We start from the raw sequence: 27,872 nt of genomic DNA on the forward strand, positions 1-27,872 counted from the left end.
GAAAATCGATAAAATTATCTCAGACATCAAGACTAAAATTTCTGTTTCCGACCCACCCCCTCCTTCTGACCCTATTCTGCCTCAACCCACTGCTTTGTGTGAAAGCTTACTGGAATCCTGGCCGACTCTTTCATTAGAGAATTTGAAAGGAATCCTAAAAACTGTCAAATCCGGCTCCCCTAGGGACCCCATCCCTATTAAAATTATTAAAAAATTGGATGACCAGTCTCTGGATATCATTGCCAATCTCTTAAACTCATCCCTCGATCTCGCCACTGTCCCAGCCTTATGGAAGCATGCCATGGTGACACCCCTTTTGAAAAAGCCAAATGCAAACCCAGAAATATTGGCCAATTATAGACCCATATCTCTACTTCCTGCTTTTTCAAAGTGTCTTGAGAGACACGTACACTCTACTTTAGCCACTTTTGCAGAAGAAAACTCCTTACTCCATCCTTCGCAATCTGGCTTTAGGGCTGGTTTCTCGACGGAAACCGCCCTATTAGATGTCACTGAACATATCAGAAAACTTCTTGACCAAGGCCAGACGGTCGCACTTGTGTTATTGGACCTAAGTGCGGCGTTCGACACCATCTCTCATGAAACGCTTATTAAAGAGCTATACACAAATCGTGTAAGAGGAAAGGCTCTGGATTGGATCAAATCCTTCCTGGCAAACAGAACCTTTCAGATCGCATCTGCACAAGCCGTGTCAGACACCCTACCGGCATCTCATGGAGTGCCTCAGGGGTCCATCCTGAGCCCTCTGTTTTTTAATATCTATCTCAAACCTCTGGCAGAACTTGTTGAAAAGCTAGGTCTAACGCTTATGAACTATGCCGATGACACCCAAATCATTTTTTCCCTATCTGAATCTTGTCCCCACTCCCCGTCGTCACTCAAGGAAGGACTATTAAAAATACTGAACTGGATGACAACAAACCAGTTAAAACTGAACGGCGACAAGACGGAAATACTGATTTTGGGAAAGGACAAAGCTCTCTGGAACCCTGCGCATTGGCCGGACCAGATGGGCACTTTTCCTGCCCCGGTGCCCCATGCTCGAAATCTGGGCTTTGTATTGGACAATGCCTTATCCATGGACAAACAGGCCAGTAAAGTAACTGGCCTGTGTCTCACCATAGCTAAATGGTTGAGGAAGATCCTGTGGATGTTGCCAATGTCAACACAAAAGACCGTAGTCAATGCCCTTATCACATCAAGGCTTGACTACGGCAACATCCTCTATCTGGGCGCAAATAAATCTGTCATCGGACGACTGCAGGTAGCGCAAAACGCTGCGGTCAGACTCCTATGCAAGATCCCAAAGAACTCTGGAGTCTCGAACCATCGTCGGGATCTTCATTGGCTTAGGATAGAGAGCAGAATTCGTTTCAAGGCCCTGAACTACATGTTCAGAATAAAAACAGGAGTAGCACCAAAATACCTCCAATCCCTTGCCTGCCTCTATACGCCCAAGAGAAACCTCCGGTCTCAGACAGCAGCTTGCTTCTGCATACCAAGGTTTAAACGTGCAAGAACAGGGGGCAGATCTTTTGCCTATCTTGGACCCTCCCTGTGGAACACGCTTCCCCCAGGTATCCGGAAGGAAGAAAACTATTGTAGGTTCAGAAAGCTTGTAAAGACCTGGCTGTATGAACAATAACCGCTTAACAGTCACCTCCCTTTTCTGTCCTCATTCTAGCTGTGTCTAGGCGCCGGGAAACCCTTTTTGGGTAGCTGTTGCGCCCTATAAATTGATAAAATAATAATAATAATAATTAGCGATGATGATGATTACTTCAATATTTGTTTACTGGCAGGATTCTGTACCTGAATTTTAAAAACATGGATCTAGCTAGAGGTGGTTCAGTTCTACCCAGACACAACTCAAATCCCAGATCACATTTGAAATCAAGAAACCGTCCAGATCTGGCTTGGACAGCCGTTTATCTTTAATCTGATTCCAATATCTAGTCTTCAGCATACCCAATATTTCTTTCTTATTCTCCTCTGGATTATCCTAGGCTTGATGTAGCCCCAATTTATGATCCAAGTTTTCATATACATGAGCCAAAGTATTAGCCCAGACTTATCCTGGGCTTTCACCTCTAAAAGTGCTTGCCTGAGGGGAATCGAGGATTGGCCAGTTCAGTCCCTGAACCAGTAGAGGTTTGAGTTGCCATATGCATTACATTCTTTAAAACAAGATCTAATCTTATAGATACAGGACTCTAACTGTTCAGGCGTGAGACATTTGTTTATAGTTATCTCAATTTGTATTGAACTTAACTATGTAGAGGCTGAACTGACCGCAATTGGGCAGGGAGATCTATTTAAGGATCCCTCATTGTGTGGGAAGGTATCAAAGAGGCAAATCATCGAGCTGCATCTCCAAAGGGCGAGTTTTCTTCGGAGGGAAAAAAAAACACAAAAAATGGTCGACGTCTGCATATGATCATATTCCTCCAAGACTGGGTGACGGATTTTCTTATCTCTCGTGTATTAGTTACACTCAACACAGATTTATCCTACGGCGTTTCCACCTGAATAACATCCCTCTGATGCAAGCGCACCCAGGGAGGAAGTTTAAACATTCAGATCTGCTTCCCTGCCCTTCGATAACCACTCTCCCCAATCAGACTTACACATAGTTTTATCACTCCGAAAGGAAAGCTTTTATCTTCCTGATTTTAAGGCAACACAATTTCACCAAATGTAGGGTGGCACTGTATTTCCTAAAGGCTCTCTATGACCCTTTGTTTGCCTCTCTGTGGCACATTTTTTGTAGGCATGCACGAGAAGGAGGAAGAACCGGGTTCCCCTGATTTAAACTGTTGTAAATTCTGGGATACATTGACTGCTTCTTAATGATGGAGATCTTAGTTACTAGAACAGTCTACGGTGTTTGGCTGTTCCCATATACAAGTTTAAATATACATTTTATTGGCAGAGCCCATTTGTGAAACTAATGACTTGTAATGATTTAAAATGTTTTAAAATTGCGGTTTTCTTCTTTCTTTCTTCTCTTATGGATTTTTATGGGATTGTGTTATGACCTATCTGATGAATTGCTGCTTTTATGGACTGTTTTTGACAAGAGATCGAGTAAAGAGATTGACTGGAAGTATTGGGCTTTCAATACATGAAGTCTAATAACACCAAACACATTCTCATTGATTTCTGCTACTTGATCAAATATGAAGGTAGGAGATAGTAAAAACCTCATGTTATTGTTTTACAATAGCATACGCCTGAAGCTCAGAATGAGATCAAACTCTGAGCCACCAATGTCAAGCATTTTCCCTGAATTGTTCTGGTGCTTCCCATCAGCACAACAATGGGTGCTCCCTCAAAGATGGAAAGGTGGCTACTCAAGCCTCCTTGATTGTCTGGGAACCTTGAAAGAACAGGCAACGCGTAGCTAATACAAAGTGTTGTGAGGCTGAGACATGGTAAAGCACAGCACACTTATCATAGTTGCAATAAAAATGTTGCTGGCTAGCCAGGGTTGTGAGTCTTGTAATGATACAATACGTAATAATATTGGTAAACCAATAAATACATGTAGATTAAGAATTAAGGTCTGTTAGACCTGACATCCTTGATGTGGTATTCCCCCACAGTGTTTGTGCTCTCTCCTTTAAATCTGGTAAAAGTGTCTTACACCCAATGGGCACATTTAATTTACTTTTAACTCCCTATTAAAGTGGTACCACATGTACCCAGTGCTTGTAAATTAAATCTGCTAGTCGGACTGTAGCACTTATTGTGCCACCCGCCGTCTCATGGCCTGCCATTGCTGCCTTTTTGCAGTTTTAAACTGCCAATTTAACCTGGCACAATAAGCCTTTTGCCAAGCCTAAACCTTCCTTTCTAATACATTTAATTCACCCATAAGGTAGGCCCTAAACAGCCCACAGGGTAGGATGCATTGGATTTAAAAAGTAGGACATGTTTTTTTTAAGCTTTACATGTTACATATCCTTGTACTGCAAAACTCCCACATCTGTAAGCTCTATCTCTATCATAAAAAAACATTGAGTTAACCTATTCTATTTAATAAGTGCTAACCTTTGATTGGGGACAGTTAGGAATACCATGTTTGGTCTAAAATGCAATGTAATTTAAAATCCTCTTTAATGGTAAAGTAGGATTTTAAGTCACAAATCTGAAAGTTCCACTTTTGGAAAGTTGTCATTTTCTTATCCTTACCATTTGGTGCCTGCAGCCTGTGTTTCGGGTCACATGGTTGTGAATAACTTGGCAGTTGGCCTTTGTGTTTTCCTCCTAAACAAGGAATCAAAGGGGGCCAAAGTGTTGGCAGGATGGGCCAGCCTGCAAGGATCGGAGGGGTGGAGCTATTCCCTGCCCCACTTACATTTCAAAAGGCTGCCTCCAGCACACTCCCAAAGGAACATGACACCAGTCTTTTGTCACCCCAGAGAACTTGGAACCTGGGCAGGGAACGGAGGAGCTTTCCAGAACCTGCATGCTACGAATGAAGACTGGACCTGCTCTCTTCATCCCAGGCTACCTAAATGACTTCAATTGCTAGTTGGTAGGCCTCCAGTGTAAGCTACAGGGAAATATCAACCTCCAGAGACATTGAATCCTATAGCTGGCCTCTGCTGGAGTGAGTCCTGACCTCCCAAGGGGTGCCTCTCCAGTCCTGGATCCTTGAGGGTGGTGCTGAAGGTGCTGCTCTTGACTAACCCTAAAAGCTGGGAATTAAATCATTTTCTCCCCAAAATAGCCTGATAAGTGACAGAAGACTGCAACCTACCTGCTCGTCAGTTGGCCAGACTCTGAGGTTGCTCCTGCTATGTTCCGCAGCAGAAAATCCTTTTCAGTGGGATCTCTCACTGAAGGCATCTGACCTCGTGCAGCCTTGAGCCTCCTCTCGCTTGAGATTTTTGACTTCCAAAAGTAGCATCGTCCGAACTTGGAAATCTTCACTGCAACTACATCCAGCGTCTCCCCAACAACGATGCCTTCTTCTTTGACACCACAGGCTGCCTTGCCCAACTGAACTTTACTTTTTCAGGGACGTTTCTTCTAAATTCTACTCATCCAAAGTTACGTCGAGACCAAGCTCAATCCACCACATGTAGCTTAACCAATGCAGTGAGCCTTAACTTTTTTCTCCTCCCCAGTCTCGCACGACTATATACCTGCAGTTTGAGCTTTTATCTTTTAGGTGTTATTTTTTACTTAAAACGTAAAAAATTCATATGGTTCATTGTGATGTCAATTTTTTATTACATCTTCCTCTATTTTTCTAAGTTGGTGTGGGATTTTTCTTATGTTGTGCTTTAACTTTATTATTATTTTTGTGCTGCCTAAATACCTAAAACAGTGCCTCTAAATTAAGCCTGACAGCTTTCATGCCAAGCTATCAGGGAATTAACCACAGGTTAATTTAGTGACTTTTGTGGTTCACAGTGACAGGGGTTGTGGTTGATGTTGAAAAGGGTCTTCACCCTCCATCATAGACCCAATTTCCTACAAGTCCAAAAAGCAACATGCAAATGAATTAAATATTCAATAAAAAAGTAATATTCTTAAAAAACAGATAGACAATGGCGTCTCTGGATGCACACATTGTATAATGTTTAAGATTCTTAGAAAATAGTGAATACTCTAACACACATGAAAACAAATACAAATGTCATGTAACTCAGTCACTGTGAACAAAAGGAAATAATTTAACACAATTGTAATTTCTTACAAATATATATCGTTTGTGACTGCTAGCTAACTGTGGAAACTGTGTGTGGTGAGATGTAGGTTTGCAATCCTCACACACAAACCTGGTTACTTTGTATTGGTCTAGCATCAGCATCTTATACAGTAATGGTCAAAACCACCAAAAACAAGTAAAACCAAAGATACTTGGTGGCAAGTCATACACATGTGACACCATTACTATACAAAGGTAACCAATAGTGTTGCAGAGTTCTCCTGAACTATGGTGAGTGGGAAGATTAGCCTATCTCTTGTTTATACTTTGTGATGTCAGTCCCTTTCAATGTAGATATCTTGTCACCAAAGGGTTAGAGAAGCTCTTGGTCAGCACCTCTACTCTCAGGGAGGGGTTTGGGGGCAAACCTCAGTGATGAAAGGATGAAGACAACAGTCTGACCAGAGGGCACAATAGGGTACATATCCACATTATATAAGTCACTTACTGGAATCACTCAGGACTTTATTGACCTGGCTAGCACCCAGACCATCCAGGTGCTGGACCACGGCACACAATTGCCGGATCAGAGAATTACATAAACAAGAAGCAGTGACGTTGGGAGGGGGTGTGCTTGACAGAGTCACCCAGTGCTCAACTAGAGTCAGCGGTTGCTGGCATATATTATTAGGGACTGCCACTTGTTTGACCCTATCAGATATTTGCAGACAGGATGTAATGGAAATATACACAAATCTAAAATATTGAGCAAGAGAATGATTGAAAATTAGTCACAAAGGGAGAAAGCAAGAACCTGCAAAAGTTAGATAAAGGGGCAACAAGTGTGTTTTAGTGGGTTAAAGAGATATGAGCTGACTGTAAGGCTACTTTGGAATTCTGTGCACAGTTAGTAGTTCAAAGAGATATGAGCTGAATTTAAGGTTACCCTGGAATTCTGTGAACAGACATTTAATCGCACTGATCGCCAGCTTCTGAGCAGTTTCTGGCACTGGCATCCTTTCTTTTACAAAATAAGTTATGAAGTCACCACTCAGGTGACCTGCACTTGAGGCTGTTTAATAAATGTTGCATTCCTCTTCTGAATTCTGATGAAGAATGAGATTCATTCTGTCACCGTGAGCCTTTTGGGCTGGCAGAGTCTTCCATGAAGGGAAGTCAGTCAGAAGCAGCAGGGCGGGCCAGGGTGGGGCCTTCAAGTTTCTTTCAATATTAGAGGAAACTGACAACATGTAACTGAAGGATCTGGAAACATCAAAGTAGAGTCCATGCAGGTCTATTCAATGTTAGCTACAACGTTCAATTGTTGGTAGTTAAGCAGTGTCAGAGCACTTCTTCAGTTTTCAAAATACAATAAATCAACTAGTTTTGGGGAGGTTTCTTTCTTTTTAGAGGGCTTCTGGGAGTGGCACCTCTTGCCTTCTTTCCAGAATCTACTGTGATGGCCCGTGTGTGTGTGCAACTAGCCACTTCGTTAACAATAGGCTTTCCTGAAAATCCCAGGGAAACATTCTGTGAGCCTGAGAGGGGTGCCCCTGGAGCCTCGTCATGGCTGATGGTAGTTCTGCTTGCCCCTGTGTCAATCAAAAATTTTCTGTCTTTTCCCAATACACGACTATGTACATAGGGACCCTCTTGATCTACAGGAACCTCAATAAGGGGCAAGCCAACCTCCCTCTCTAGGCTGTTTCATGAGAACTGTTGGTATTCTGGATAGTCCGACTGTGTGTACTGGTACATCTGTTGTGTGGCTTGTTGTGTGGCAGTTGGTGGTGGGGGTGGAAAAGTCGCTACTGTCTGTTGCGTGTTCTGTGGGGTGCTATTCTGTCTAGGAGGATGCGGTCGTTCTTTTGTCTTGCCTGTAGCTATATTGTGTTTCAGGACAGCACATTCATTTACATAGTGACCTGGTTGCTTGCAATAATTACAGTTCCCTTTACCAGGTGTCGTGCCCTTTTTATTTGCATTAGCTGGTACCGATTGTGCAACCAGCACTTTCATTTTCGTATCTTTCAAGCGTCTCTTTTCATGATCCTGTTCCTCTCTAATTCTGTTCTGGTGATATTGTAACATTTGCAACATTTGGGAAGGGCTATTTGCTTGCCAGGTACTCTCAACCTTCAGTACTCTATTCTTGATCGGGGGTAAGGAATTCTCTACTAATTTGCTCACAAAAAGATGTGGATATGATTCACTACTTGGCTTAAGGCCACTATTAATAGAAAAACATTTCTCGAATCTAGAATAAAAATCACTGGTGTCCTCGTCTTGTTTCTGTTTACAGGCCGAAATAGCATCCCAATCTTCCTTTTTAGTAATCAATAATCTCGGCAGAACCTGTATCAGGAGTTCAGGTAGGGCTTTAGCTTTGTCCCCAAGACCAACACCAGGGTGCCTGTCTTTATCCTCGGCTTCCAATTCTGCTCAACTTAACTTTTTCTCCCCCACCTCCCAGTCTTTCTCTTTAAGCTTTTCGTAAATACCAGCAGGCAACAGTACTTTCAATAATTTTATAATGTCAGCGTACGTGTAATCCCCTATGCGGAGAATGTCTTTTAATTCACGGTGGAACCCCCCCGGGTCTTTATCATGGCAGGGCAACATCTTTTTCATTTCCAGTATTTCTAGTTTCGTCAAGGGTGTGTAAACGTATACTCGCTGAAGGTTACCCGCTGCATTTTTGACGGGATGTACCTCTCGTAGGGGGTTCTGTCTGTCTATGTGTAAGCTCTTTCTGTTGTGGTGTGGGGCAGGAATCATGCACGTGGTCAGAAAAGTCAAGTACTTATGTCGTTGGTCCAGAATGACATTAATTAATTCAGTACCTAGGTCTATCCATCTATCTAGAAGTATATCGTCCAGTAATTTATACAAGGGACCGGGATCAGAATATTGACTCTCGTACAACGTTATCAAATGTTGAACCATGTAAATACCAGCCAAACGCTGTTCGTTCGGCGGAAGGCTCAAAAAGGTCTGAGCCACTACATCACTGTTATAGATGTTAGAATTAGACACCCATTGAACGGCTGACCGGGCTAATTCCTGTTCGTGTGGGGTGTGGGGTCTATCGCACTCTACCCTTCTTTTCAGTGCGTTCTCAGTAGCTTGGAATAAATTTTCGAGGGAATATCTTTCTTTTATAGGAGGTCAATGTTTGTGGTAGTCGAGGCACTTGGGCCTGTCAAACTGTCGTGCTTTGCCTACATAATTTATTTTATCCATTTCCTCGGTTTCGTGCTCAGCATCTTCTGATGGTGACTCATCTTTCCCGTCAGACTCTTTCCTGTGTAACTTTAAGATCTCTTTTCGTATTTTCCTGTACATACATTCTGTCTGTCCCTGTTTGTCATGCCGACCGGTAGCTATGTTGTCACTCCAATCAGTCAGACCTCTCTTTACTCCTTTGTCTGGTTGGTCTTGTTCCCTGATCAGACAGTTAATCAAAAAACGTAAAATCATGCATTTAACCTCCACTTTTCTTTGTTCCATGGCCTCTTCTATACTCTCGGGTCCCTCCCCCGTTCTAATGAAATGGTATATTTTATCTAAATTTTCCTTCATGCCTGGTAGTGTGATCAAATAGTCTACAGCGTGTCTTAATCTTAGTGAGTACACGAGCATTGCACCCTCACCTGGTACTGGATCGTATATACAACGTGAAATAGTTACATTATGCTTAAAAGGTGATGCTGTCATTTGTGGCGTTCGTGGTAGCCCTAACCCCAGCAGTGCTCGTGTTGCTGGCGGTGTTCGTGGCGTTGTTGGTGGCCCCCCTCCCACTGCCCCTTGTCCTACGTCGTCTTTCACGACCTGCGGAAGCCGCATTTGTAGAAGCAGATCCTGTGATGGGGCGGAGGGAAGGGAGGGAATTCTGCGTTTACATAGTCCGGAGCGGGCTCTTCTAGATAGGAGGCAATAAAAGCCTCAGCTTCTGTCGGCTTCTGTCTACGTACTCTAAAGGGTACTAGTGGTGGTGGCAACTTACTGGGTACTTCTGAGGGGGTCGCTTTAGCTAGTTCTTCTGTGTGGACGGGATAAATACTTGCAATGAGGGCATTTCTTTCTCTATCTGCTTGTTCTGCCTTGACCCGTTCCCCCTCTTCCTGTAGCTCTTTTTCTCTGGCTTTTTCCGCTGCTTGCTTACTTCTCTCTGCTTTGTGGAATTCTTTCTCTGCTCTCCTATGCGCTTCTTTACGCCATAACTCAATGGCATCTTTCTGAGACGGTCTAACTTTCTTTTTCCATAGTGCTTCCTCTACTTTCATAATGCATTCAGTATTCCATGTTCCTGAGGCAGGCCATCTATACTTCTCTTCTAGATCCTTCGTGTAATCTACCCATAAGTCTAAAAACAGTATGGCATCTAGACCGTGTTTCTGATACATAAAATGACCAGGTGTGTCTCTAGGCGGGACGGGAACTGCCTCTTCGAGTATCCCTTTCCTGGTCCCTATCTGACGTAATTTCGAAAACAGTGGCATGTTGGAACTAACTTAACGAAAACACAATATACACAAAAAATAGACTGAAAACAACCATTCACACTACAACACTAAAAACATTAAAAACAGATACATTTTAACTAGTACATGGGGAAAAACATGAACTTGAAAACTGTTAACTTTATGTACTGCACTACAGTACAACCATACCGGTCTCATAAAGAGACACGTCTTTACCGTGCCCACCGAAAGGGACACGTCTTTACCGTGCCTGTGTACCCAGACACGTCTTTACCGAGCTCAAATAAATTAACCCGTCTTTATGCGTTCCCAAAAACGGTACTCACCGGGAAGCAGAACTTGAAGGCCTCGGAAACTCGATACTGCGTGACTGTGGTGCTGCTACTGCTACTGCGCATGCGCCTCGGAACAGGTGGGCCTCGGGATACCTCGGACCTTGCTCTCTCACGGCTTGGGCTCTGGTTGGGATGGTCCGCAATCCTCACCGCCTCGTGTGGATGCCTGGTCGCAGTCTCCGTCTCCTCCATGGGCCTGAGGGAGTAGGCAGGAAGTCCCGCTGTCGTGTACACTTGAAGTCCGTCACGGCTGTAGAAGGGGGCAGGGGCTGGACCTACATCTCCGGCGCGTGGGGAAGGGGACTGGTCCCTATTCGGGCGCCAGATTATGTGGTAAATAAAAATATTACCCTGTCGGAATTTCTATACTTAACCAAAAGGTCATGCATATAATGAGAGGCAGAGTCCGTGGTGTCCGATTCAAAAGGGCTTTAATTCAGTAACTCGAGTTAAGGGAGAATCGGGTTCCATCACCACTAAGGATCAGGAAGGATCGTCATCTGAACTTTATTCACAGAGTACATGATTTATACTTTAAACATACATTAACTTGCATAGAGAAGGCGGAGCGCTCCAGGCGGAGCAAGCGAAAGAGAGAGATAAGAGCACATGGGCGTGAAAAGGGCGTGTAAGAAGGCGTACACGTGGGTGTTCACTTGAGGAGTCATAGGTGTGTCATAGGTGGGTGGATACATGGAGGGGGGTCTACATGGTCAGCAGGAACCTTTACCCTACTTGTGTGCGCAACTTGGTCATGACGTGGAATTGACGTGTAACTGGGGGAAGCTGGAGGGAGCTGACTTTCGTGCTAGTAGAGAAACCTTGGATGTCAGAACGACCTGCACTTCTGGTATTATCTGATATCTTGAGTTTGGAAGATGTATTATCTGAATTAAAGGTCGCTCGAGCAAAGGTTGTTTATCACTAAATGTTAGTGTATGCATATATTTCTTCGTGTATTGCGTGGGGCCATGGGCCTTCTATGGATGCGAGTTCTGTAAATCACTTGAATGGAGACAGAAAGGCTAGGCCCTATCTTCTGCAGGCGGGTTATGTTTACCTTCTTCATTAAGCAGGAATGTATTTCTGTGGAGCAGAACAGATAACTGTAAGCAAAATACTGTCTTGGCAGGCCGGGCTGGGCACCTCTCGGCTGAGCAGGAAGTATGTGAGAGGTCAGGGATACATAGCTAAACTGCAGCTTTCAGAGTGTCAGGAGGCATGGAGCCTGAATTCGGGTTCTGGCTCGGCTGAGCCACAAAATGGGTTAATCTCGTCTTTTAAACGTGCACCATGCAAATACATTGGCAACATAGGCCTCAGTGCAGAACTAACGTTTCTTTCATGGAGGGCTTGGTAACTGACATGCTAACATTGGACGGAAATGCAGAGGCATTATTATTACAGGCATGAGAGGGGAAGTGCATGGTGACATGGACATACATAGGGTACATGTACATATATAGGGTGCATGTAGGGGACACATTGGCCACATAAAATCTCTATTTCTTCAAGTCAGCGATATTCATGCATTATCGAGCTAATGCTCTTAGCCATGTTATCCACCTCCCATTGGATAACATGGGTAAGAACTGCTCAGGGCAGGTGTTAGCTTTTGGAGACATTGGCGCTTAGCGCGAATATCTCCAAAAGTTGGTAATAGGAGATAGCGATGTTAGCGACTGTTTTCAGTCGCTAACATCTTGGCACGCCCACTTTGCATGTCATTAGTGATAAATATCACTGACATGCAAAGTGGGGCCCAAGATGGACGCTATCTCCTACTAGCTGTCGCTAACTGGTGTTAGCGACAGCTAGGTAATAGGGAGATAATTTTATCTCCGCTTTCTTGGCTTTTAAAGCCAAAAAAGCGGAGATAAACCCCCTTGATAATATGCCCCTGTGTGTGGTGAGATGTAGGTTTGCAATCCTCACACACAAACCTGGTTACTTTGTATTGGTCTAGCATCAGCATCTTATACAGTAATGGCCAAAAGCACCAAAAACAAGTAAAACCAAAGATACTTGGTGGCAAGTCATACACATGTGACACCATTACTATACAAAGGTAACCAATAGTGTTGCAGAGTTCTCCCGAACTATAGTGAGTGGGAAGATTAGCTTATCTCTTGTTTATAATTTGTGATGGTCAGTCCCTTTCAATGTAGATATCTTGTCACCAAAGGGTTATAGAAGGTCTGTGTCAGCACCTCTACTCTCAGGGAGGGGTTTGGGGGCAAACCTCAGTGATGAAAGGACGAAGACAACAGTCTGACCAGAGGGCACAATAGGGTACATATCCACATTATATGAGTCACTTACTGGAATCACTCAGGCCTTTATTGACCTGGCTAGCACCCAGACCATCCAGGTGCTGGACCACGGCACACAATTGCCGGATCAGAGAATGACATAAACAAGAAGCAGTGACGTTGGGAGGGGGTGTGCTTGACAGAGTCACCCAGTGCTCAACTAGAGTCAGCGGTTGCTGGCATATATTATTAGGGACTGCCACTTGTTTGACCCTATCAGATATTTGCAGACAGGATGTAATGGAAATATACACAAATCTAAAATATTGAGCAAGAGAATGATGGAAAATTAGTCACAAAGGGAGAAAGCAAGAACCTGCAAAAGTTAGATAAAGGGGCAACAAGTGTGTTTTAGTGGGTTAAAGAGATATGAGCTGACTGTAAGGCTACTTTGGAATTCTGTGCACAGTTAGTAGTTCAAAGAGATATGAGCTGAATTTAAGGTTACCCTGGAATTCTGTGAACAGACATTTAATCGCACTGGTCGCCATCTTCTGAGCAGTTTCTGGCACTGGCATCCTTCCTTTTACAAAATAAGTTATGAAGTCACCACTCAGGTGACCTGCACTTGAGGCTGTTTATCAAATGTTGCAGTCCTCCTCTGAATTCTGATGAAGAATGAGATTCATTCTGTCACCGTGAGCCTTTTGGGCTGGCAGAGTCTTCCATGAAGGGAAGTCAGTCAGAAGCAGCAGGGCGGGCCAGGGTGGGGCCTTCAAATTTCTTTCAATATTAGAGGAAACTGACAACATGCAACTGAAGGATCTGGAAACATCAAAGTAGAGTCCATGCAGGTCTATTCAATGTTAGCTACAACGTTCAATTGTTGGTAGTTAAGCAGTGTCAGAGCACTTCTTCAGTTTTCAAAATACAATTAATCAACTAGTTTTGGGGAGGTTTCTTTCTTTTTAGAGGGCTTCTGGGAGTGGCACCTCTTGCCTTCTTTCCAGAATCTACTGTGATGGCCCGTGTTTGTGTGCAACTAGCCATGTATAAACTATATGGGCATCTTTTGATAGGTAATCTTTGCATTACCCTCAGACAGACCTTGGAGACAACATAGGCAGAAGAAGTAGAAGACCTGTGGATTGGGGCTGTTTTAATTTCTTTGTGAACAGCAGCCATCCTTCATCCTGACCTCATCATTTCATACAAAAAGATGTTCACTCTAATGACCGGGGCACAAAAACGATTATGAAATATTTGTGGTGCACTCATTTTACAACGTTAATGTACATTAGTGCAGAAACCATTCATTATTGAATATCATTTTTGCGGAAACCTAGCCCCTAGAATGTGAATTTACATCCTTAATCATATCAGAATGAACCTAAATCTCTTCCACAAGCACCGAAAATCCCATTACTTCACACTGTTTATTCCATATATAATCGGATTCATCCATCTCTTCAATGTCTGCTGCATGTTCTCTTGAATTAAATTAGATTTAATAATGCTACTGCTACTCATAGGGCATCCTGGCACTGTAAGGCCCGGAGACTAAGCGAGCTGAAATAGCAGGTATGAGTTTTTTTCTGAACAGACATTGTTTGTGGGTGCAACAGATTTGTAAAGGAATGATGACACTGGATTAGTTTTCTAGTTGTAAGTAAAGCGCTTTTAGCCCTTATGACTTGATCTGTGCAATATAAATTCTATTTATATTTAAATTAAAATAATCCATATGAACATTCACCTTCATTGAAAAGTATCAAATGTGAAGATGGACTTATTTCAGAGGTGGGGGCTCCAGACGTAACACCTTTGGGTGCAGCTGCGACAACACAACAGTGTAATGCTGCCACCAGGCGGGGCTTGTGCAGGAGAGGTAGGGCGGGCTGGCCCCTCAAACTGCAGGTTGAGGAGATTAGTGGAGGGTGATCTCAATCTTAGGCACACCAATGATGTCCATGTATAGCACCAGATGTGCAGTTTGAAGCATTAAGTGGCACCATGGGCTGACAAGCTTTGTTCAAAAGGTCAAAATGCAGTAGAACTTCAGGGAAAAGACAATCATGGTGGGCATGAAAGAGCTGCCCTGAGGGTGGGTACTTTCCACCTTTCGAAGTGGTACTCTAGTGTCTCAGGATATTTGTTCTCTGTGCTCTTTATTAGTAGCATGACATCCCTTCCTGCCAAATTTCAGGTTTTTAACTCACGTGCTATGAGGCATGCAGTTAAATGTACTGTAAGACATGCTGCAGTGCAACACTCATATCACTCCCACAAATTATTTTACCTAATTAGTGCAGCAATGAGAAAGATGCTTCAAACTGAGAAGATACTGGTCCAGGTGTACCTCAGTCTCACTGTCTGAAAAGAGTCAGGATAATCTGTATTCAGTTTCAAAAGATAAAACCATTAAAGCACACATAAAATGAGATAAAACACACTTCACATAAAACCAAACAAAATACCCTAAGCCAACACAAAAAATACAAAATCAACTGCCACCAAGTGTCACAGATAGAACCAACTAATAAAGAAACGCTCATATTAACATTAAGACAAATGATAAAGACATTTGCCGATCAAGGATAAACAAAACCATGGACATACTATAAGTACAGTGTAATTAATCGCAAATAAGCCTAACAGTAGATAAAAAAAAGTAAGCACGTAAAAGACAGTGCTACCCATGAGCATTTGTAAAAAAATAAAAGCGGGTTGCACTTGACTAAAATTTGCCTTTTTTCAGGATTCGAACTAAAAAGGTCTTTCTGGGTGTTTCTTGTAAAAACTGCAAAATGTCATAAAATGAACCATGTCCTTTGGGGAATTACCTAGAAGAACAAGAACAAACCTTTCCTAGGTATCACATCAATATATTGGTAATATATCCTTCATTGAATATATATTAACTTTGTCCCACAGCAAAACTTATTTGAAAAACATATTCTCTTTTTTATTGTAGTCATTTTCTGACATGAAAAGTATAATCATAGCACAGTAATGTTATCAATATACTCATTCTCTATGTACAATATTTTCAAATATACAAATATAGTATATACAATAACCCCCAAACAGAATAAGCAAAAATATCATTCATTCATCTAATCACACCAAGCATCCAAGCATTCATCCACAACTACCAAGCACAACTAAACCACAGTGAAACAATTAAGACAAAACCTAACATTGAAAAATTACATACATTTTACACATACAACATAACATCAAAAGGAAGGTGCCAACGCGCGTTTCGGAAAAGGATCCATGTCCACAGTTCCTTTGTCAGGGCGCAGTAGATAAAGTTCTTATATTACGTAACTTGTCCTTTAAGTATTGCGAAATAAATCAAATAGTCGAATAACAACAAGGGGGCTCAATCTTGAATTTGTATCAAACATGATAATATCATCATGTGTTTCGCTACCATCCAAAAATATATAGAGTTTAAAGGCTTGTACCACACAGACTGGTCTTACTGGGTACCGTAATCCTGAAAACTAAATCTTGGTAGGTGTAATGCCAGAACCTATCACAGACGTATCCAAAGTGAGATTGAAGATGAAGTAAATGCCCCAGCAGATCGCGGGACAACAAACGTCCTAAAACGCTATGAGAATAGCTGACAATAGTAACCCAGGTACAAAACTTCAAAGTAGATTGGCGGGTCCATCCAGAGTTAAACCGTCGTAGAGTTTTCGTAAGCACTGAGTGCACAACACAGCTCCTCGTCTGGCTCGACGTCCTCAGGCGGCGTGAATGGATAGCCTTTGGGGAATTACCATCACAGACACAGAGTGGCTGACTCTGGTCCTTATACTGCCCCCTTAGATTAGCGAGAAGGAGATGGGAAAGATCAAACTGAAACCTTGTCAGTAGGAAACGATCAGATGAGTTAACAAAACTCAGTAAGTACAGCTCCACCAAAAAAGTGGTTCTTAACAAAATGAAACGACGTACACTGGGTTTCCAAAGATCCATCTCTTGCCTGGCCATTGCTTGCTGCTTAAAAAAAGCCACCTTATTACAATTCAAGTCCTTCTTGTTAGTCAGCTCAGGGTTGATGAACCAGTCACCTCTCCCCAAGCTCATAAGACTCTCCTTGATATGTTTAAGGCGCGGTACTCTAGTGGCCTGATCGAGAGCCTGACAATCTTTTAGAATCATTTTGTTCAATGATGACCCCTTTCCGTCCCAAATTTGTAACCAAAGGGACACAGGGCGGTAGGCTATCAAATCAGAAATATAGGTCAAACCAAGCTCCTCGTGTACAGTGAAAGAGGAGGTAACTTGGGGGACAAATAAATGCAACCTCAAGAACTTATTCTCTGCAACTTTGAGATCATCGATGGTGGTATACCCCCAAATTTTACTGCCATATAAGGCTTTTGAAATACTCTTGGCCCTATAAAGCTGTAATAGCTGCCCCACCGGTCTTTTTCCAAGTCTTAAAGTAAAGTTAAAAATAGCTGCATTCTCCAGGTGCAGTCATATTTCTTTCGGCTTATTTGGGGCCCTCATTTCAGTTTGGCATCCAACAAACCCCCCAGATATCAAAACACAGTTGTCCTTGGAACTGGGCCTGGCCCTACCTTGCAGTTGTATGGCCTACTTGAGCAAGCACCCACTTGCATGACATAGGACTTTTCATCATTGACCAACAGGTCCTGATCCCCCATAAATTGAGCAAAAGAATTTAACAATGTTTGCAGACCCTGCTCAGTCCTTGCCATCAAGGCGGCATCGTAAGCATATAGCAGAACCAGGAGGCCACGCCGACCTACCCGGGGGTAGTCCACCTTGGTCTCCAAGAGAACCTTGTCTGGGCTGTTTATGTAGACATTGAATAGGAAAGGGGCCAAAATACAGCCCTGGCGTACCCCTCTCTGGATAGAGAACGAGTGTTAAACCTTCAGATCACCTGAAAATCTCACAACTGCCTTTGTGTCTTGGTGGAGACCTTGTAAAAAGAGAACTATATCCCTGTCCACCCCCAGGGATTGCAAGGTCTGCCACAGCTTGCTTCTGTTGACACAATCAAAAGAGTAGGAAAGATCCATAAAAGCCAAAAAAGATGGTACCAGAGCAGGCAACTGTATACTTGTTCAGAATCATGAAGAGGTTCAGACATTGGTCTATCGTTGAACGACCAGGACGGAAACCATATTGGACTTCAGAGAGAATGTTATTTTCTTGGGTCCAGGTAGATAACTTGTCCAATATAACCAGTCCAACCACTTTGACCAGAGAGTCCAGCAAGGAAATAGGCCTATAACAATGGGTGCTATCTCTATTCCCTTTTTTGACAAATGGAACAGTGATGGAGGTGGCCCATGACGCCGGAGTACTAGATATAGAAAGCAACATACACACAGCTGATGGACAGAATGCAGAGCAAATAAAACATTCACCCCCAGTCAATAGATCTGGGTTAAATCCATTGCTTGTTTGCTCGCCATGCCGCCCCAGTTTAGACCCAGCCACATGCGTAATACTAAATCTGACAGCCGTATTAATAACAGCAGAAAGCACAGGGACCCACATCTCCATATCAGAGATGTAGAGGCCAGGAGGAATTCCGTGTGGTCGCAGGGCCTTGTTATGCATCAGTCTGACTATTCCCGACCTAACTTCTCCCTATCAGACTGTCAGGGCTGATTTGACAGCACCCGCTCCTCGATGGGCACTCGAGGTCTGCAAACCCCCAAACACATCTTCAAAGTGGCTGACCCATTCAATTTCTGGGATGTGGGCATTCAAACCACTAGCTGTATCCACTCCCAGAAAGGGACTATTGATAATGCTCCTGAACATGGTGCTAAAGAGTGTATGAGATGTCTATAACTAACCACTGTAGCAGTACTTGATGCAGAGGTGTAACGAAACTTGAGGGGGCCCCTGCAAAGAACAAGGAGGGCCACCCTCCAGGCTCACTCAGGAGCTCCCAGGCCAGGTTACTGTGCTGAGGGACCCCCTGAAGCTTGCGCCCCATGCACTACAGGGGCCTTTGTTACATCACTGGGTTGATGTGTTGGATGCATGCTAGCTTTGCACCATTGCATATTTGGCTGATGGCAAGGCTGCTTTTCAATGATTCTGTCTCTTTTCAAAGTTTTGTTGAAACAGGTGTTGGAGTGGTGCCTTTTGTTTGTAAAACATTACATCTGGCACATGTTGCTGTAAAGAAACAGGTCAACATAATAATTCCATGTTCCAAGAACGACGAAAAGCCCACCAATTCCTAACAATCATTTTTATACTCTTCCTTCATTCTCCAATGTTGTCTGTGGAATTGTTGTACATGCATTCTCAACGAACCCCAAATTCACCAGCATAAATAGTCACAAATTCGAAACGTCTCAACTCTATCACTATCCACATGACTAGTACAACATCTGCAATTATCATCCCTCTAATGTGATCTGCCAACATTAAACTCATGGGGCCTTATTTATGAAGGCCTTGCGTCAGTTTTGCGCCGTGATGCACCAGCGGTGTTAAAAATGCGCCTCGTTGCGCCATATTTAAAAAGTGACGCATCTAGGTAGATGCGTCAATTTTTAAACCCCTGCGTCAGGTATAATGTATGCTGAGGGGGCGTTCCCCCGCAAAAAGCCTCGTAATAGTGACGCAGTGAAATCTATGAGATTTCACTGCGTCACTTTTAGGATGCTGTTGCATCAAAATCTTGCGCCTGCCTCACAGCAGGCGTAAGACTGACGCAAGCCCTTTCACATGGGGCTTTCCCCATGTGAAAGGACGCATTGCTGGAGTTGCGTCACTTTTGTGACACACTCCAGCAATGCATCACTTTTGCGCTTACAGATACGTCAGAAACACTGACGTATCTGTAACTCCTTGCGACATGATGCGTCATACATTAAATATGACGCATCAGGAATGTCGTTAGGAGTGCGCAGTAAAAAGTGACGCATCGCTGTTTTCACGCAGCGATGCGTCACTTTTCATAAATGAGGCCCATGGATTCTACCGCTGGGGGAAAGTGCAAATTTAAGACATGGTCTGCATCATGGTTTTGAAGTGATTGGAGTCAGATACTGTGGTAGAACTGTAGCAATGGCATGTTACCTACACCTGTGGTTCTGGTAAATATTGTTTCCTGAAGACCTATTTAATGCTATGTTCTCTCTTCTAAAAACTGTAATATTAACCTCCATCAGCTCGCCACTGTCCTATGTGCAGTGCATTCCAATGCAAGGACTCATTTCTCATAGTGTGCACAGTTCCAGCCGACAGGTTTTCCACATGATGTGGTGGAAGAAAATGGAGCCGATATGGAGCCATAGACTATGGAGCCATCTCGAACCAGTAGAGGCCACGCCCAACACGGCTGTTTAACAGATGCAACGTTATTCCATTGCCAGCAGCTGGAAGTATTTTGTACCCTTTCATAGAAACCTGAATAATTGATTATAGTTAAGATATGAATTACAACCACTCATCCCAGCATCTTGCAACAAAGGATCAAAGAGAAAAGTACACGTCAACATTTTTTTGCACAACAAAAGTTAAAGGAGCGCCAGTGCTTAATTTGAGACAGCGTTGTCCAGTGCTCGGCACTGGCATTTAATTGTCCACTGGCACTTTTGACAGTCTGCCACATGGTGACACTGTCTGGCTAATATCACAAAAACAGTCAAATATTAATTTAATATACATTAAAAATGACTTTACCTGCCACCCATACCATTCTTATCGCTTTTGGGGGCCTGAAATAGTCTGAATTGTCACCCTTGTAGGAGTGTGAGGGTAAGTAGTTGCGTTGTTACTATCATTGGCAGCCCGGCAGCGACAATGTGTGGTGCAAGCTGCAGTGGCCTCCCGAGGAGAGCCCTGGCTTTATTGAGGAGCGCATATACATTTTCTAAAGCACACCCACCAAGCCCCCTTAAAAATTGAAAAACCACTCTTCCACAAACAAATTTCCCCACGAATCCGCTTTCATAATACAGTGGTTAAAAGGTGTGACACCAAGCACTGCCTTGCCTTACTTACCATGGAGACATGCAAAGCGCCCACCAAAAATGTTTTGAGTGTGCGAGGTCCCTGACGTTAATGTGGACAGCTGCAGTAATAAACAGAAGACAAACCTGGCACAGGAAAAGGCCTGCTAGCTTTTCATCATATAAATACGATTCTGGCATTATAGCCTTCCTTGTCCAAAGTTACTCTGAAGTTAATGTTTTCTATTGTAGACTAAAATGATGCTGTGAGTTTGACAGCTACACTGTCAGACAGGGAAAACTCTGAGGCGCTTCCATGGTGTGCACAGCATTCTGCAATCACTGCATGATGTCATGTTTAAATGCGGATTTTCTACATGTAGTTACTGCTCTGTTTAATTGTCACTTTTTGGCTGATGTACAGGAAAATTTCTACTCCGATCACTCTTCTCTTTCTGTGATTCCGGTAGGTGACAGACGGAGCCTACAGGCTGGAAACGTAGCCTGCGGCATCCATATTGGCTCGAATCTTTGAGAGAGCAGAACGTTACAAAGCTGCCCATTGGTGCATATAGCCCCTCAAACAGTGTCATTCTGGGCTTTTCAAAAGTTTATTGGAGTATGTGGAACTGATGAAGACTTGCTATAAGAACAAGAAAAAGATACAAATTAGTGTTCTTGTGTCATGTCCTACAATGCAAAGGAGACAGTGCCCATTAAAGAGGAATGTCCATAGCAATTGGCCATTAATAAAGAGGAGGTAGCATATGAGGGAATGAAGGAAAAGTAACTGGAAATATTAAGGTCTGTTCAGAAAGATTTTACTAAGAGTAAGTGTAACTTACTCTTAACTTACTCTTGTATTACTCATAGCCTACTCCTGAATTTCAGGAGTAAACCAGGAGCACGCCAGCATTACTCATAATATTACAAGAAAAGTTCACAGCAAAAGTTTTGTCAATTGGTCCCACTGTCAAATTCGTTTCACTTGAGCTATAATTAAAAAAAATGTTCAATCCAAATGGTATCACGCGATGGTAAGCCACTGTTTGCATCATTTGTGTTCTTTTTTAGGTAATAACAAGGCGAGAAAAAGTGCTACATGAATGTCAGCAAATTCTTTGCTTGGCATTTCTTGCACAGTTCACAACATAAATTGACTTAGCAAAAGACAAAATAAATCATAGCAAATAAGGTGGGCATGACAACGGGTGCTTTGAGACATTGTGCTCTAGTGCAGGCTAGTAATGCCATTACCTTTATGCTAGCCAAACCGAAATATTGAGTAGCATATGATGTTGAAGTGCCAACAAGGAATTTCGCAGATCAACTGTGCCCTCTTTAACCTGAGAACTTTATACATAAATAGTACATTTCCAAGCTTCCATGAATAAAATCGTAATTTTAGTGAAGACAAAGATGGTGATACTATTTTTGTGCATATCCAAGCCAATGAAAATGGGCATAAAATAGAGCTTATCAGAGCCTGCGCAGAGAAAATCAAGATTTAATTATAGATAAGCGGGAGATATTATACATTATGTGGCTCCTAATTCAACCATAAGACCTAAATACACTGCTGAGGGTGCCTTTCATTTAGAAGCGCAGTCTTCACCCAGTGTGTAAGGGCCTTGCCCCAGGAGAAACACGGCTGTGTGCTCATCAAGGTTTCATGCAAGGAGTCCTACAATCTATTATGCGTGACTTTAAGTCAATCTATGAGGCATCTCTTTTCTTCTTCAGTCTGAATGCACAGTTCAAGTATTCTTTGCTGCCTGCATGTGCTTCGTTTAAGAAAGGTGAGAATGGGATTTTAGATGGTCTATATTACAGAAAATAATATCCGTAGCAGTGTGCCTTTCAGCCTCTCCTAACACCCTATATCTATGTAACATAGCAGATATTTTACAAGATCTCTTTGCAGACTAGAATTAACTAGACATATCTTGATAAGGCAGAATCATCAGCATTACATTGAAAATGTTCTTTCCTACTCCGATGGCTTTTTGCCATACAGACTTACCAATATTAATCCCTTAATATGTTGCTGAGGGTGTAAACAACAGCTTCTAAACCTGCTATGGATAAACAAACTCCTAGGGTGCAAAAATGAGTCTTGATTGCTGCAACAACAAATGGAGGTCTAGCCGTTCGCCACCTCGGACAAAGCGAAACAAGAGTCTTGGTGGTCATAAAAGAAGTGTGTTCCTTTAGTGAATTTTATTCATTACCATCCAAGGAAGCATAGTTAAAAAAGCACAAAAGACACACAAGAAGATTTCTAGTTTTCGAATTTCAAAAAATGTTGATAATTAATGAAGAATTTCACAATGATTTCTGGGCTCCACGCCTCCCCAACTTCCTGTTCTAGCAGTATTATATTGATATTATAATTTTTTTTGTTTTTTTTTAGAGAACCCCCTTCCCACTCCGCTCACCTTGATATTATTAAACACTACAAATACCACGGTGCTTCTGAAGGGTAGAAGCTATGGCAAATAAAGGACAAGTACGCTGAACTAGAGGGAAATTACCCCCCCCCCCCCCGCCCTGTCAAGACGCTACAGCTTTGTAAACATTCAGTGAACATTTTCCAAAGTACAGCAAACATGCACCAAATATAAACCATTTTATCCATTGTAATCAATTTTATTTCAGACGTTATTCAATATTAATAGGACAATAGTTTCATTCCATACTTGTGTTTCTACAGCAATGCCAATCCAGGCCTTATATTATATATAGCACGTCAGAATCCGCTATATGTCCATGGAAACCGTGTGGATAATAACCCAAGGCATTTCGGGCTTTTGAGCCCTTCGTCGGGAGTCTAAAACATAAAGCAATCAAAAAAGCTCATCAGTTGCCAAGAATCGTCATCTACGTACATATGAAGATCAACCTTTCAAAATTAAAAGTAAACATCACCAATACATTGTTTAACCGCTTTTAGCACCCCCTATACAATGTGTTTGCTGTACTCTAAATACAAAATCAGTTTCTCTGTAAATGCTGTCTGATGCCAGAATGTTTCTCCCTGATTTAAATAATGCTGAAACTCCTAAAGTGCTGCTCCTTTTCTTTAAATCAAAAAGAATATGCCACCCACTCACCCTGGTCTGTTAATCGTATGTGAATGTAATTTCCGATATTCTGAGGCGCGACCTCCCAGGTTTTGTCCAAAGTACACTCTTCTTGAAAAACTTTTTAATGCCCCCACAGGTGCAACATATTCCAACACTACCCTGTTCAAACAGCCCACATGTTTGCTGAAAATGACTTTCCTACTAAACAGTGTCTCAACAAAGAAATCTACAAACAAACAAGGAAACAAAACAGAACCCAAAACGATATAGCATGTCTACCCAAGACCCAGTGACAGTAAGGTGCAATTAAAAGTTGCCAATGTGATAATCACCTGTGTTGAACATAACAATCAACCAATATAGCGTTTATGCTGAATGTACAAGGGGCCTTATTTATGAAGGCCTTGCGCCGCCGGTGCGTCACTTTTAACATGGGAAAAAGTGACGCACCGGTGGCGCAAGGCCTTCATAAATAAGGCCCCAGGTTTTTAACGGTTGTCATTTTAAAACGTTGTGATTTTGATGTGCTTTCAATATCCACGCGAATCCCAATTGAACTTCATGAATCATTCTTTTTAGGACAGTTCATAACAAATACACTGAATGGTGGGATGCACACCGAGTTTTACTGCTTTTGTAATTTCTTAATTGAACTGCTGCTCAATGGCGATGATTTAGCGTGCTGGCTTGCTCTGTGCTCTGTCCTGGTAGCACTGGTAAAACACACGCTGAACTGGAGGGAAATAACCCCCCCACCTCCACCCCCCCATGTCAAGCCGCTATAGCTTGGTAAACATTCAGTTGAAAAATTTCAAAACTTCGGCAAACATGGACCAAATATAAACCATTTTATCCATTGTAATACATTTTATTCCAGAAGTTGTTCAATATTAATAGGACAATAGTTTCATTCCATACTTGTGTTAAAGGGCAAGTGCCAATATGTTGAGATGCGCGCTACGAGAATATGCAGTATCATAAAATATGTTTCCCACACTAATGCTGCCCTTTTGAATGGGTTGCATCATCTAGATATATCAACAAAGGGCGGAACAGTGGGCGGACTATATTTAACGGGGTCCAGTGTGCATGTCCGAAAGACTAGTAACACAAGAAGGGTACAAAGTTCCCCGATGAGAGTGTGAAATACAAGTGAGTGTAAATGCGTGAGTAGCGTAGAAGATGGTAAAAAGGGAGGGGGAATTCCCTTTTTGGAACTAAAACCCTCACACACCCAGCGAGTTAGGTGTCATGCTTCATCATATGGGTTCTGCTCCTCGTCAGACTGGCGCTGCAATGTCTGACGGGCACCCACCAAGGGGCTCTTTATCGGAGATCTTTTGTTCCAGCCATATGGTGCATGCGTGTGAGAGGGCATGTGAAAGTGTAGTCGTGAAGTGGTGATGAATAAAAAAGGTGGGTCAGTCCACAGAGAACTTTATTGGCGTGGCTAACTCCCTTGATTAAAAAGGGGCGGGAAGGGAGATATATGCTGAGACAGATTCACAACAAAATATCTTACACCCTCAGGTCAGGTTCTTGTGTTGCCTTAAATGCCGATTGATAGTGGCCCAAAAGTTGTTTTCCTCATTTTATTGCTGAAACTAAGGTGTAGTCATTTTGTCAAGTGTCGTCAAGCAAAAGGTAACATTAGGGATAGGTCATTAGTTGTCATTCACAAGGGGAGTGGCTGTAGGATTCTATTGAGTGGAAGGCACATCCTGCAATGTTTTTATCAGTTCAGATAAGCAGGTGGCTTTAAAGGAAACATTTAGAAAGGTGACAGTGGAGGGTGCTAGTGAACCAACTTCTTCTGTGAAAATGCAGCATAGTAAGGTGCCTTCTGGGCAGTGCATAGTTTGTGATAAAAAGAGTGCCAGTGCCCAAAGCTCTGCTCAGAAGCCAGTGACCAGGGCAATTATACGTTGCATGTCAAATACCACGGTTGGTAGTCTTAAATCCATCTCATGTCTCTTTAGTCCACTAGCAGATAGTCTCTGCACCTTTATCACACTCTTGAAGGTTCCTGCTTTATTGTTATTGTTATTGTTATTGTTAATTTTGATTTATAGCGCGCCCAATCACCTGCAGGCCTCTAGGCGCTTGGAAATCGATGTCATTACAATAACTTGGTTCACTCCTGAGAGAGATGCAGCTACAGGACTACACTGCGATCAAGGCTCTTCTAAACAGCAGGGTTTTCAGAGATTTCCTGAACCGCAGGAGATTCATCTCCCTGCGTAGCCCCTCGGGCAGCTTGTTCCATAATTGGGGGGCCAGGACAGAGAAGGCTCTCCCTCCCTTAGTCACTAATTTGTAGCGGGGGCAGACCAGTAACTGAGCGTCTGATGATCTGAGTGTTCTTGTCGGGTTGTACACTTCCAGGCGAGCTTTGATATAGGCCGGCGCATGGCCGTAGATCGCCTTATGCGCTATACAGAGGCTCTTGAATTCAACCCTCTCCTTAACAGGGAGCCAGTGAAGGTTTTGGAGAAGAGGGGAGGCCTTTGTTCGTCTGGGCACTCTGAAGATTAGCCGTGCGGCGTCGTTCGTTTATCCCTCCATCTTTCTGATCTGTATGTTTTTCCCTCTCTTGCACTCAGTAAATATCTGATGTGAAGAAATATGTGCCGATCCCCCCCAAAAAGTGCCAGTGGCCCCCACCTCAACCACCAGCTTAAATTAAGCACTGCTTCTGGGTGAATGCTGAATTTTCTATAATGTATTATTGTAGCTGTTTCATCATTACTAATGGGGGAAAGAGGAAATTTGCACAATTCTGATTCTGGTGCTTGTTCTTACCGTAATAGTGACAAAGTCATATCAGAAAAGTATGCAAAAACCTGTGGTCTATTTTTAAAATTGCCTGATTAAAATAACTTTAAAATATTTCACCACTCCTCTGGTTGAAATGATGATGGGGACTTGGATTCTGATATTGTTCTGATATTGTTTTAATATTTTGAAGATCTTTCCTCAAATCTATTTGTTTTACAGGGTGGAATCTTTGACCTTGATGATTCTTCCTCTATACAGTTTTCCCTAAGCATTAAAGTAGGTGCTTTACAAGTAGGCCTTGATTTGCAGCATATTGTTGTACATTATTTTGTTCATTTTCTTTAGATCAGCCAAGCTATTTGTTCCATGGCTTTCTGTCCTTGCAGATACTCCATTTAATTGAGGTTAACTTGTCAGTGGTATTTGAAATAAAAAACTGAATTAGAGTGTGACAAGAAAGCTTTCAGAGAACTTGAGCTTGTTGCCTCACAAAATAGTGCATTGATTTTAGTTTCTGGGATAGCCACAATGAATATGTATGAAATAGCTTTACATAAAATGCAATGTAGAGAACACTATTTGCAGGTTGTTTTTCCAAGATGACTTTCTAGATTTTACTACGCGATGGATCCACTAAGACAACCCTTCAGTATACCTTCTTGAGACCACCAACCCTCGACTGTGTTCCTCTTTAGTAGGTATCTTTAGACTTTCTCAGATCTCTGAGGGACTGAGTCACAAAGAGCATTCTCACAAGTCAGCATGTCTTACGCATGCACGTCATTTCTTGGTCACCTTGGGTAGCAGCTTCTTGTGAACCCTAGCCCGGCCTTTGCGACCACTAGCCCCAGAGGTGGCATAATCAGTGCCAAGAGCACTGGGGCATCTCGCATTTCCAATGTCTGACTCCAACCTCGTTTTCTGCTAATTTTCATTACACTAATAGTGAACAACAGTCTATTATTCACTATTCGTGTAGTAAAAGATAGAGCAGCATGATCTGCAACAGACTTTCACTGGCATTTAAGGTAAGAAAAATGAAAGTGTTTTAAATGTATGTTCTGTGTGTGCATGTGGGTGAGAGTGAATTTGTCTTAGAGAGTGTGTATATGTCAGAGCATTTATGTTTGTAAGTGGGATTGTGCGTGTGTGCGAGTGAGTAAATATAAGTGAGTAAGAGTGTGTCTGAGAATGCAAATGAGTGAGTTAGGGTAAGAGTGAGTGCAAAAGACTGAGTGAAAATGGAGTGCAAGTGAGCACTCAGTGAGCAAGACTGAG

Source organism: Lissotriton vulgaris, chromosome 1_1 (genome assembly GCF_964263255.1).
Source record: "Lissotriton vulgaris chromosome 1_1, aLisVul1.2, whole genome shotgun sequence".
Classification (NCBI taxonomy): Eukaryota; Metazoa; Chordata; class Amphibia; order Caudata; family Salamandridae; genus Lissotriton; species Lissotriton vulgaris.